Source organism: Lathyrus oleraceus, chromosome 3 (assembly GCF_024323335.1).
Source record: "Lathyrus oleraceus cultivar Zhongwan6 chromosome 3, CAAS_Psat_ZW6_1.0, whole genome shotgun sequence".
Taxonomy (NCBI): Eukaryota; Viridiplantae; Streptophyta; class Magnoliopsida; order Fabales; family Fabaceae; genus Lathyrus; species Lathyrus oleraceus.
In genome coordinates, this window is record NC_066581.1 from 320,722,767 (window position 1) to 320,733,606 (window position 10,840).

General features: G+C 38.5%; 1 non-coding gene across 1 annotated transcript; it reads right to left on the minus strand.

Moving 5' to 3' along the window:
- Nucleotides 1-8,272: 8,272 nt before the first annotated feature.
- On the minus strand, nt 8,273-8,379 carry LOC127133129 (small nucleolar RNA R71). The gene has a single exon (XR_007807122.1). It is a non-coding gene; the product is annotated as a small nucleolar RNA R71 (small nucleolar RNA).
- Nucleotides 8,380-10,840: the final 2,461 nt, after the last annotated feature.

Here is a 10,840-nt window from a genome sequence, read left to right on the forward strand (position 1 = left end):
ATAAACTTGTCCATCTGCATATATTTGGTCACAAATCATTTCCCTAAAATCAAAATATCAAATCATTATGCAGGTTGGTTTCTAAATCCATTGAATACAATGATCCTTCTCCTTCTCCAAATTTTGAATTCCCTGTGTTTGAGGCTGAGGAAGGAAGTGATGAAGAGGTATCTGATGAATTGTGTTGTCTTCTTGAGCACAAGGAAAAAGACATTCAGCCATTTGAAGAGCATATTGAGCTAGTTAACTTGGGTTCCGAGGATGATGTGAAGGAAGTCAAGATTGGGTCTCGACTATGTCCAGACGTTAAGAAGGGGTTGATTGACCTTCTCCGAGAGTATTAAGATGTATTTGCTTGGTCTTATCAAGACATGCCTCGGTTGGATTCTGAGATTGTGGAGCATAGATTTCCGTTGAAGCTAGAATTCCCGCCAGTCAAGCAGAAGTTAAGGAGATCTCATCCTGATATGACAGTAAAGATCAAAGAATAAGTGCAAAAGCAGATCAATGTCGGTTTCCTTGTGACTTCCGAGTATCCACAGTGAGTGGCCAACATTGTGCCTGTTCCGAAGAAGGATGGAAAAGTCCGTGTGTGCGTTGGTTATAGAGATTTGAATAAAGCCAGTCCGAAAGATGATTTTCCTCTACTGCACATTGATATGTAGGTAGACAATACAACTAAATTCAAAGTCTTTTCATTTATGTACGGATTTTCTGGATATAATCAGATTAAATGGCACCCGAAGATATGGAGAAGACCATATTCATTACACCATGGGGAACATTCTGTTATAGAGTGATGCCTTTCGGTTTAAAGAATGCTGGTGCAACTTACCAAAGAGAAATGACTACTCTTTTTCATGATATGATGCATAAAGAGATTGAAGTCTATGTTGATGATATGATTACTAAATCTAATGATTGTCGTGAAGTATTGGAATGAGGTTCCCAACTTGACCGTGATGCGCCTTGATAGGCCAGCTCATATATTTGCCGTTGAAGAGATCAAAGATGAAAAGTTGTGGTATTTTAATATCAAATGTTTCCTCCAAAGTCAGATTTACCCGTCTAGGGCATCTTTGAAAGATAAAAAGACTTTGAGAAGATTAGCCGGTAACTTCTACCTGAATGGTGATGTATTATATAAGATAAACTTCGATATGGTTCTGCTCAGATGCGTGGATAGACACGAAGCATACCTATTGATGACCGAAGTCCATGAAGGTTTCTTTGGTACTCATTCCAATGGACATGTAATGGCGAAAAAGATGTTGCGAGTAGGTTACTATTGGATGACAATGGAATCTGACTATTGCAAGTTTGTGAAGAAATGCCACATGTTTTAGAATTATGCAGATAAGATTCATGTTCCTCTGACACTATTGAACGTCATTTCCTCTCCATGGCCCTTCTCCATGTGGGGAATTGATATGATTGGCATGATTGAGCCCAAAGCTTCGAACGAACATCATTTCATTTTGGTGGCTATTGACTACTTCACAAAATGGGTTGAAGTGGCATCGTATGCAAATGTAACTAAGCAAGTTATTGTGAGGTTTATCAAGAATCAGATTATATGCTGTTATGGTGTGCCAAGTAAGATCATTACTGATAATAGATCAAACTTGAACAATAATATGATGGAAGCTCTTTGCAAAGACTTTAAGGTTGCACGTCATAATTCTTCTCCCTACAGACCTAAGATGAATGGGGTTGTTGAAGCTGCGAATAAGAACATCAATAAGATCATCCAAAAGATGGTTGTAACATACAAGGATTAGCATGAGATGCTCCCATTTGCTTTGCACGGGTATCGTACATCCATCCATACTTCAACAAGGGCAACCCCTTTCTCTCTTGTTTATGGCATGGAAGTTGTGCTCCCTATAGAGGTTGAGACCCCATCATTGCATGTCTTGATGGAAGCCAAGTTGACTGAAGCTGAATGGTGTCAAACCAGGTATGATTAGTTAATTTTAATTGAAGAGAAAAGATTAACGACCATGTGTCATGGTCAGTTATATCAGCAAAGGCTGAAGAAGGCATTTGATAAGAAGGCCAGACCTCGCGTGTTTAGAGAAGGTGACCTTGTGCTCAAGAAGATTCTATCTTTCAAACCAGATTCTAGGGGCAAATAGGATCCTAATTATGAAGGCCCAAATATTGTTAAGAGAGCCTTTTCAGGAGGTGCTTTGATTCTTACAAATATGGATGGTGAAGAGTTCACTTGTCCTGTGAATGTTGACGCAATCAAGAAATACTTCGCCTAAAAAAAGAAAAGAACAACTCGCTAAGTTGAAAACCCGAAAGGGCGGCTTAGGAAAAAATGAGCGTCTCGGTGGACTGAAAACCTGAAAGGGCGATCCAGGAAAAAGTTAGAGACTTAAAACATAAGAATTACCTCGATAAATTGAGTACCCCACCTTGGGGCAATTTATGCAAAAATTAGGGATTATGGCAAGCAACTGCATCCCGCTAATCTTCAGTTCTGAATAATTTCTTGAGCATATTGTAGGATTCTGATCCCCAGTTGCGGCCAAGAGCACAACGGATATCAAGAGTTGGTAGAAGGATTAGTGATCATTGTATTCAGTGTAGCCCTTTTCCATGTAAATTACCGTTTTTCAAACTTTTGTAAAGATCTATGAAGTCTTGTCATTTACAGACTACCATTCTATTAAATAAAGTTGAGCTTTTGTCCAATTGTTCCTACTCTTATTTAATTCAGCCAGATAGATTTAAATTTTATTATGATCATTTTTTGAAATTAAATTTTAATCAAAATCATATTTTCTTAAACATATAAAAGCGTTAATTTTAAGCAATCGATTTCATTCAAAGGAATATCAACGGTGGTTTGAAAGTGGTAAGCCCTAAGTGTGGAGCATTATTGGGTTCCCCAAGCAGTTGGCACATTTCCTCTTTCATCCCCGACAATATGTTTTCATCCGATGTTTGTCGATTTCACTAGCCGGTTAATTTGTTGTTATCCCCAGCTGAGTTTGTGATTGTCCTCCCTCGTGTTGCAGGCACTTCATTACAACAAACTTTGGCAGAATTTTAATTCTCCACAAGTCGCCATCAGATTAGTTCCCAGTCAGAGTTTCATCCTGGTTTCTGAGCAGCTATTTGTGTTTATCCCCTACAGGGTTGTATCCCATTTGATATGGTGTCGACCTAAAATTCCCCACAGAGTTGATAACAGCTTCCTCAGCAGATCTCATCCTTTCCTCCCCAGCTAGGGTTGAGCCTTTGATATGTTTGAACTTTTCTCCAGCAATTATTTCCCTCTTTAGTGGATTGGCTAGGAATAGCGTCGATAATTCAGATCAACGATATTTTTGTATCCCTTGTGTTCGTTTTTTCAGCATAAGCATCATATATACATATACATATACACTCATATAACTTCATCACTGCATTATTACATCTTGTGGTTTTTGTCCTCTGCTATGGTGGTACTTTATCCTCATACAAGTTTGGTATGTCTGTCCTCCTTCAATCGTAGAGTGTTAGCCCCCTAAGCAGAAAGACTTTAACCTTTCTCCTTTCCCCACTAAGTTATTTCCTCGTGGATGATTGTTATTTCAGTTTCCTCCCCAGTTGATTATTTGGATGGAACCACTCCCTTTAATTTAAATCCTTATTAGGTTGAGTCTTGATTACCGTTTCTTTCTAGATCTTACCTAGATAGATGCTTTTGGTCCCCTGAGAGTTTATTACCCAATAACTAGTAATATTCTTCTTAGTTGGCAGTTTTGTTACTTCTCTCCCAATACCCGACAAAAGTAACCCCCTTTTCCCCCAGCGAATTTGTTTTCACGTTTCCCAAGAAGTATATCCTTGATATGTTCATCCTAACCGATGACAAATATTTTCTTCCCCTGCTCTGAGTCTATCCTTGATATGTTCATCCTAACCGGTGACATATATTTTCTTTTTGGTATTCTACCCAGTAAAAAGGTAGTTGTAATCCCTATTTTGTTTCCTAGAGAGTTAATCCTTGATATGTTCATCCTAACCGATGACGGGTTTCCTTCTCTTTCCAGTCTTCTGTCCAGTAACCAGTAGTTGTAAATCCTGCTTTTCTCCCATTTGCGGAGTCTATCCTTGATATGTTCACTCTAACTAGTGACGAATATTCTTTTGTGGTTGTCTATCCAGTAATCGATAGATATAATTCTTATTCTTCCCCTGGAGTCTATCCTTGATATGTTCATCCTAACCGGTGACGGATATTCTCTTTTTGGTATTCTATCCAGCATTCAGTAGATGTAATTCCTACCTTTTGTTCAGGTGGTTTACCCTTGATATTTTCATCTTAACCGATGACGGGTATCCTCCTTAACATCCCCAGGCAAGTCTATCCTTGATATGTTCATCCTAACCGATGACCGATTTTCTTTCCTCTGAGTCTATCCTTGATATGTTCACTCTAACTAGTGATGAATATTCTCTACTTTTAGTCATCTGGCCAGTAGCCGGTAGTTGTAAAGCCTATTTTCAGCTTTTCCCCAGCAAGTCTATTCTTACCTAGTAACCGGTAATGAATATACCTCCTAGTGGCCCTCAGCGAGTCATCCTTGATATGTTTACCCTAACCGGTAATAGATGTCCTCCCTGTCAGATTTTATTATCTCCATACCCAATAACTGGTAGTGGATAATCTATCTCTACTCCTCCTGTGTTTAAGGTATTTTCTTCCCCAGTCGAGTTGAGTGTGTGTTCCTTAGTGAAATCATTGTTCCTACATTGATCGAGCACTTCAACTTTGTTCTGATCTACTTGTTTCCCCTGCAGATGTTCCTTTTGTCCCCCGGGATGAGTCTTTCCATTTTTCATGGAATCCCTCGTGTCTCCCAATAGTTTTTAAGTCGTAGCCTGGCCTATGCATAACCATTTACTCCCCTCAAAGTCTCTGTCTCTCCAGTGAGTTTTCCTTATGAAATGCATTACGCCCCTGCGGATTTTCGGTCTCTCTAAATTCTTTTCCTTTGTGGCAACATTTCCCCATAAAGATTTATTTTAACATTCATATCATATGCATCATGAGGTCTCTTAGGGACCAAAATTTGTTCCTATATGTTGTTATTTAAGCCCATTCTACTAAGTCGAAACGAAGATTTTAACCTTCGCCTCCTCAGTTAGAATGTCCTTAAATAAGGGCAGCTATAAGACCCCAATTTTGACCCTAAGATCCCTCATGATATCTCATCATATGCATTAGCATTGGGATCATACCTTGGCATCCTCCTTACCCCTCACTCATTGGGTTTGCATTGGGAGAGAATACCAAGCACCATGTGATTGTATCATACTTTGTATTTTATCATCTTTACTAACCAAAATACCAAAAATATGTCTTTGCATTTCTCTAACTCTTTTATAGGAAGGGCACATGATCACCTTTGACCCATCAAGATCATATATAGGGTTTAAGACCCTTGTGGCGAAGAGCTCAATCAAGAATTGGTCTGCAATGGCTTTAGACATCATATATGAGTCCCTATTATCTTCACATGTTATTTTGATCATCAAATCGTCAAGAGTTTGGAATTGGTTTGCCTTGGAAACCCTAGTTCAATTGGGTGTCTTGTGTAACTTCTTCAACAAGCTTCTTCAACAATTGATAAAATATTTCAAGGGATACTTCAAATACTATCATCTTATGTATATATGATCTCCCATGAGTCCTAAAAGTCAAGAGAATTACAAGCTAGCAAGATGGTTGATGGTGGTTGACCAGAGGATTTCATCTGATCAAAACATGGGGTCCCCTAGACCCTATCTCCTACAATTTTTATCATATGAAAATTATTCCAAGAGAAAATTTACTCTAAATTACATTCCAAACAACTTTCATGTTTAGGTCTAGATATAGGTTTTCTTGGAAAGTGATAACATGAAATAGTATCACATTTTAGGACTTAATTCAATTAAATTATATTATTCTTTGCTTTAATTTATTTCATTTTATCAGATATTACGCGGTATTTTCTTTCTATTTATCTCAGGTAGCTTATTTGAAGCACAAGTAAAAAAGGAAGAAAAGGAGGTGCAAAAAGGAATGAAAAGAAGCAAATATCAAAAGCCAAAGCCCAACCCAAAAGGCACAGGCGATGTGCCTGTGACGAGCGTCACAAGGGCTGTGACGAGTGTCACGCCTTGCACACTCCTGTGACGAGCGTCACACATGGTGTGACGGACGTCACACCATTCCCCTATATTTTTGCCTTCAGAGACGTTGAGTCCTATTTGCACGCCTAACCTTTCGCTACGTGAAGACTTTTGACGCGGACTACTTTTGGAAACCGTTACAGAAAGTACCAGTATAAATATCTGCGTTGCAAACCCTGCAGAGGTTCCACGCCTTTTCCAGATTTCTTTGCCGTTTTGCTTTTCCGCATTTTTCTTTTTCCAGCAGCTTAAGCATATTTTTGCAGTACTACTTTTACAATTTTTATATTGTTTCTTTTGCAATTCTATTTTCTTTTCTAGCACTTAATTAATTTTTCGCACAATAGTTTCTACACCGGAAACTATTGTGTACCTTTTACCGGATCTAACCTTACGTTAGAATCTAGTTTTTTATTCCTTCGCTTTTATTTTCCTGCCTGATTGAAGAATTCAAGAACAGATCCAACCGACCTGTGGTGGAGTGTTCAAGACTGCTATTTAATTTCTCAGGTTCTTTAATTATTGTTTGAATTTATATATGCCCTGTTTTACTGTTTATTTATATTATTTGCTTGAGATGAATCTGTTTATGCATGCTGATTTTTTAGATCTGTTTAGTATGTCTGGCTAAATTATTTAGGTATCGGTATGTAAAGTAAGCGGAATGAAGGAATCAAAACTAAGTTGGTTTAATTAAGTTTAAAATTAAAATCACTCTTTTTACGGTCTCAATTTACAGGTTTAATAACAAAGTTTTTGTACGAAAGTAAAAGACATAAAGAAGTTAAAATCAATAGAGCGAGAGTTTGAGGTTTTGACTGGACAGTGTAAATTGGACATTAATTCTAGATCAGGGCGAGAGCAATTTTTAGAGTTAATTAAATTCTAATCTTTTTCAAAAAGTATTTTTAAAGATTGAATGTGAGGACGAGAGTTAAGCATTTGAATTTAATTATATAACCTAAGTCAACAGAGCGAGAGTTTGAGATAAGGGTGTTTAAACGATTATTGTTTTCTTAAAAAGAGTTTCTACGGATTCTATTGTTTTCAAAAAGTGGTTTTTGACTTAACTATAAGTGACAGCTACGTTAATACAAAATCATAGTTTATTCAACAGAGCGAGAGTTTGAGATAAAACTTTTAATCAATAGAGTCAACTGAAAAGATTTATTTTAAAACCAAGAAACCAACGAAGAATTGATTCCCTAATTACGACGAATTACATACCGATATCCGCTTTATTGATATTTAATCTAGATCTTATTTTAGTTTTTAGCTTTTCCCCCAAACAATCAAAGTATTACCTGCCTTAGCTTTACGAAGTAACCTTAGATAACGGTATATCAATTCATAAGTCCCTGTGGGATCGATATCTTTTAAAACTACGCGATAGAACTGTGCACTTGCAGTTTGTACCCCAAATTCGACTCATAAAGTCGCGATCAAGTTTTTGGCGCCGTTGCCGGGGACTTTTATTTAGTCGATATCGTAACTCTTCTGTTACGCTGTAGAGACTAAGGCTTTTCTTTCTCTTTTCTTTCTTTCGTTGATTTGTATGCCACACACTCGCTCACAAGGCGAGCCATTCTACTTACGAATCAACGATATCGAACTATATCTCCGAGTCTTACAACGAATTCGAGAATATCGTGCTGCAAACAATCTCCCTCCTGTTGAACTTCCCGATTTCAAAAATATTTTCCCTTCGATACCCGAGATGGCAGAACCAGCTCGTGCTCTCTGAGATTACGCCGCTCCATCGCAAGATGAGCCGCATTCAAGTATTGCTCCACCCACAATCGAAGCAAACAACTTTGAACTCAAACCTTCACTGTTGCAGGCAGTGCAACAGAACCAATTCTCTGGAAATCCTACCGAGGATCCTAACCTTCATTTATCCGTATTTGTCCAATACACTGATACTGTTAAAGCTAATGGTGTCACTTCAGAGGCAATTCGACTTCGTCTTTTTCCTTTCTCATTAAGAGATAGCGCTAGAAGATGGTTTCAATCTCTTCCTTCCAACTCAATCACCACATGGAACGAGTTGAAGAAAGTTTTTCTTGCTCGATACTTTCCGCCAAGCAAAACAGCTATGTTAAGAGCCCAAATAAATGGATTTAAACAGAAAGATAACGAATCTCTCTTCGAAGCATGGGAAAGATACAAAGACATGATGAGACTTTGTCCACACCATGGTTTAGAGGACTGGTTAGTAATTCATACCTTCTATAATGGTCTCCTGTACAACATGAGGTTAACAATAGACGCCGCCGCAGGTGGTGCACTAATGAACAAACCTTATGCTGATGCTTACCAACTTATCGAAAGCATGGCCCAAAACCACTATCAGTGGGGAACCGAACGAACAATGGTGGAAAAACCTCAAACAAAAACTGGCATGTACGAGATAAGTAACCTTGATCATGTTAATGCAAAAGTGGATGCTCTGGTCCAGAAAATTGAAAGTTTAAATGTATCACCTCTAGCCACCGTAGTTGCCATAACTCAGAATTGCGAAGTCTGTGGAATCCAAGGTCACACTCCTGCAGATTGTCAACTCCTAACAGGAATCCAAGCGGAGCAAGTAAACTATGCTCAAGGAAGCCCCTACTCGCACACCTATAACTCAAATCGGAAGAATCATCCCAATTTTTCATATAAGAGTAATAATGCTTTATACGCACCTGGACAATCTCCAAATCAAGCCCCAGCTATACCTCCGGGATATCAGAAGCCGATTCCATCTACACCTAACAATAACGCCCCTAGGAAATCCAACTTGGAAATCATGATGGAAAACTTTATAGCTTCTCAACAGCAAACCAATAAAGATTTCTTAAACCAGAATGTACACACTGGCGAACAAATTAAACAACTAGCAAGTAAAGTAGATGCCCTGGCTACTCATAACAAAATGCTGGAAACGCAAATTTCACAAGTAGCTCAACAACAAGCGCCTATTGCTGCCCCAACTGGTACATTTCCTAGCCAACCCCAACCTAACCCAAGAAGCCACGCTCATGCAATTATACTGAGAAGTGGAACGGAAGTGGAAGGACCGTCTGACCCAAGGATAGAAAACCAAAACTCTAAAAAGTCAACTGAGGAGGAAAGTGAACCTAAGGAAAAGGAAGAGAGTAATAAGGAAACCGTAGAAAAGAAGGAACCTTATGTACCTCCACCACCTTATAAACCACCTATCCCTTACCCTCAAAGGCTTATTGAAACCAAAGATGCGGGCCAATTTAAAAAATTTGTCGACCTACTAAAACAATTAAACGTCACAATTTCGTTTACAGAAGCTATTACGCAGATGCCCTCATATGCCAAGTTCTTAAAAGAAATTCTTTCTAATAAAAGGAAACTTGAAGATAGCGAAACCGTTACACTCACCGCTGAATGTAGCGCTATAAACCAGAATATGCCTCCTAAACTTAAAGACCCAGGTAGTTTCTCTATACCCTGTCACATAGGAAAATTTGTCATTGACAAAGCCTTATGCGATTTAGGAGCCGGTATTAGTGTTATGCCTTTATCCATATGCAAGAGACTTGAAATGGGAGAATTAAGACCAACTAAAATGTCTGTGCAACTAGCAGATCGTTCCGTCAAATATCCTGTAGGAATTCTTGAAAACGTTCCAGTGCGCATAGGTCAATTCTACATTCCAACTGATTTTATAATTATGGATATTAGAGAAGATGAAGTTACACCCATTATACTGGGAAGACCGTTCTTAGCAACTGCCGGTGCAATCATAGACGTAAAACGAGGACGACTCACTTTTGAAGTAGAAGAAGAGAAAATTGAGTTCATTCTTTCCCAATTTTTGAAAGCACCTGCAATAGAAGATACATGTTACTTCATGGATATCATCGATGAATGCATAAAAGAAACGGAGTTAGAAAAAGACAAATCATCTGACTATCTTGTAGAAGACAAACTTAACCAATGTTTAGCAATAACACCGGACCCTACGCAATGCCTTAAGAAACCAACCTTAGACCTGAAAACACTTCCCAAGAATCTGAGATATGAATTCCTAGACTTAGAACTTGAACGACCAGTGATAGTTAATGCTGACCTAGGAAGACTCGAAACAGAAAAACTCCCGCATATCTTAAGAAAATATCCAACCGCACTAGGTTACAACATCACCGATCTTAAAGGAATAAGTCCCTCTATTTGTATGCACCGCATCATGCTAGAAGAAGATTGTAAAACTTCTAGGGAACACCAGAGGAGACTAAACCCGATCCTGAGTGAGGTAGTGAAGAAGGAAATAACCAAGTTATTAGAGGCAAGTATCATATATCCTATATCTGATAGCAAATGGGTTAGTCCTGTACACGTAGTACCAAAGAAAGGAGGTATAACAGTCATTGAAAATGAAAAAGGAGAAACTATAACCAAACGAATCGAATCGGGATGGAGAATGTGCATTGACTATAGGAAACTAAACAAAGCAACCCGAAAAGATCATTTCCCTTTACCATTCATTGACCAGATGTTAGAACGATTAGCAAAACATTCTCATTTCTGCTATCTAGACGGTTATTCAGGCTTCTTTCAAATACCAATTCATCCTGATGACCAAGAAAAGACAACGTTCACGTGCCCTTTTGGTACCTTCGCTTATAGACGAATGTCATTTGGCTTG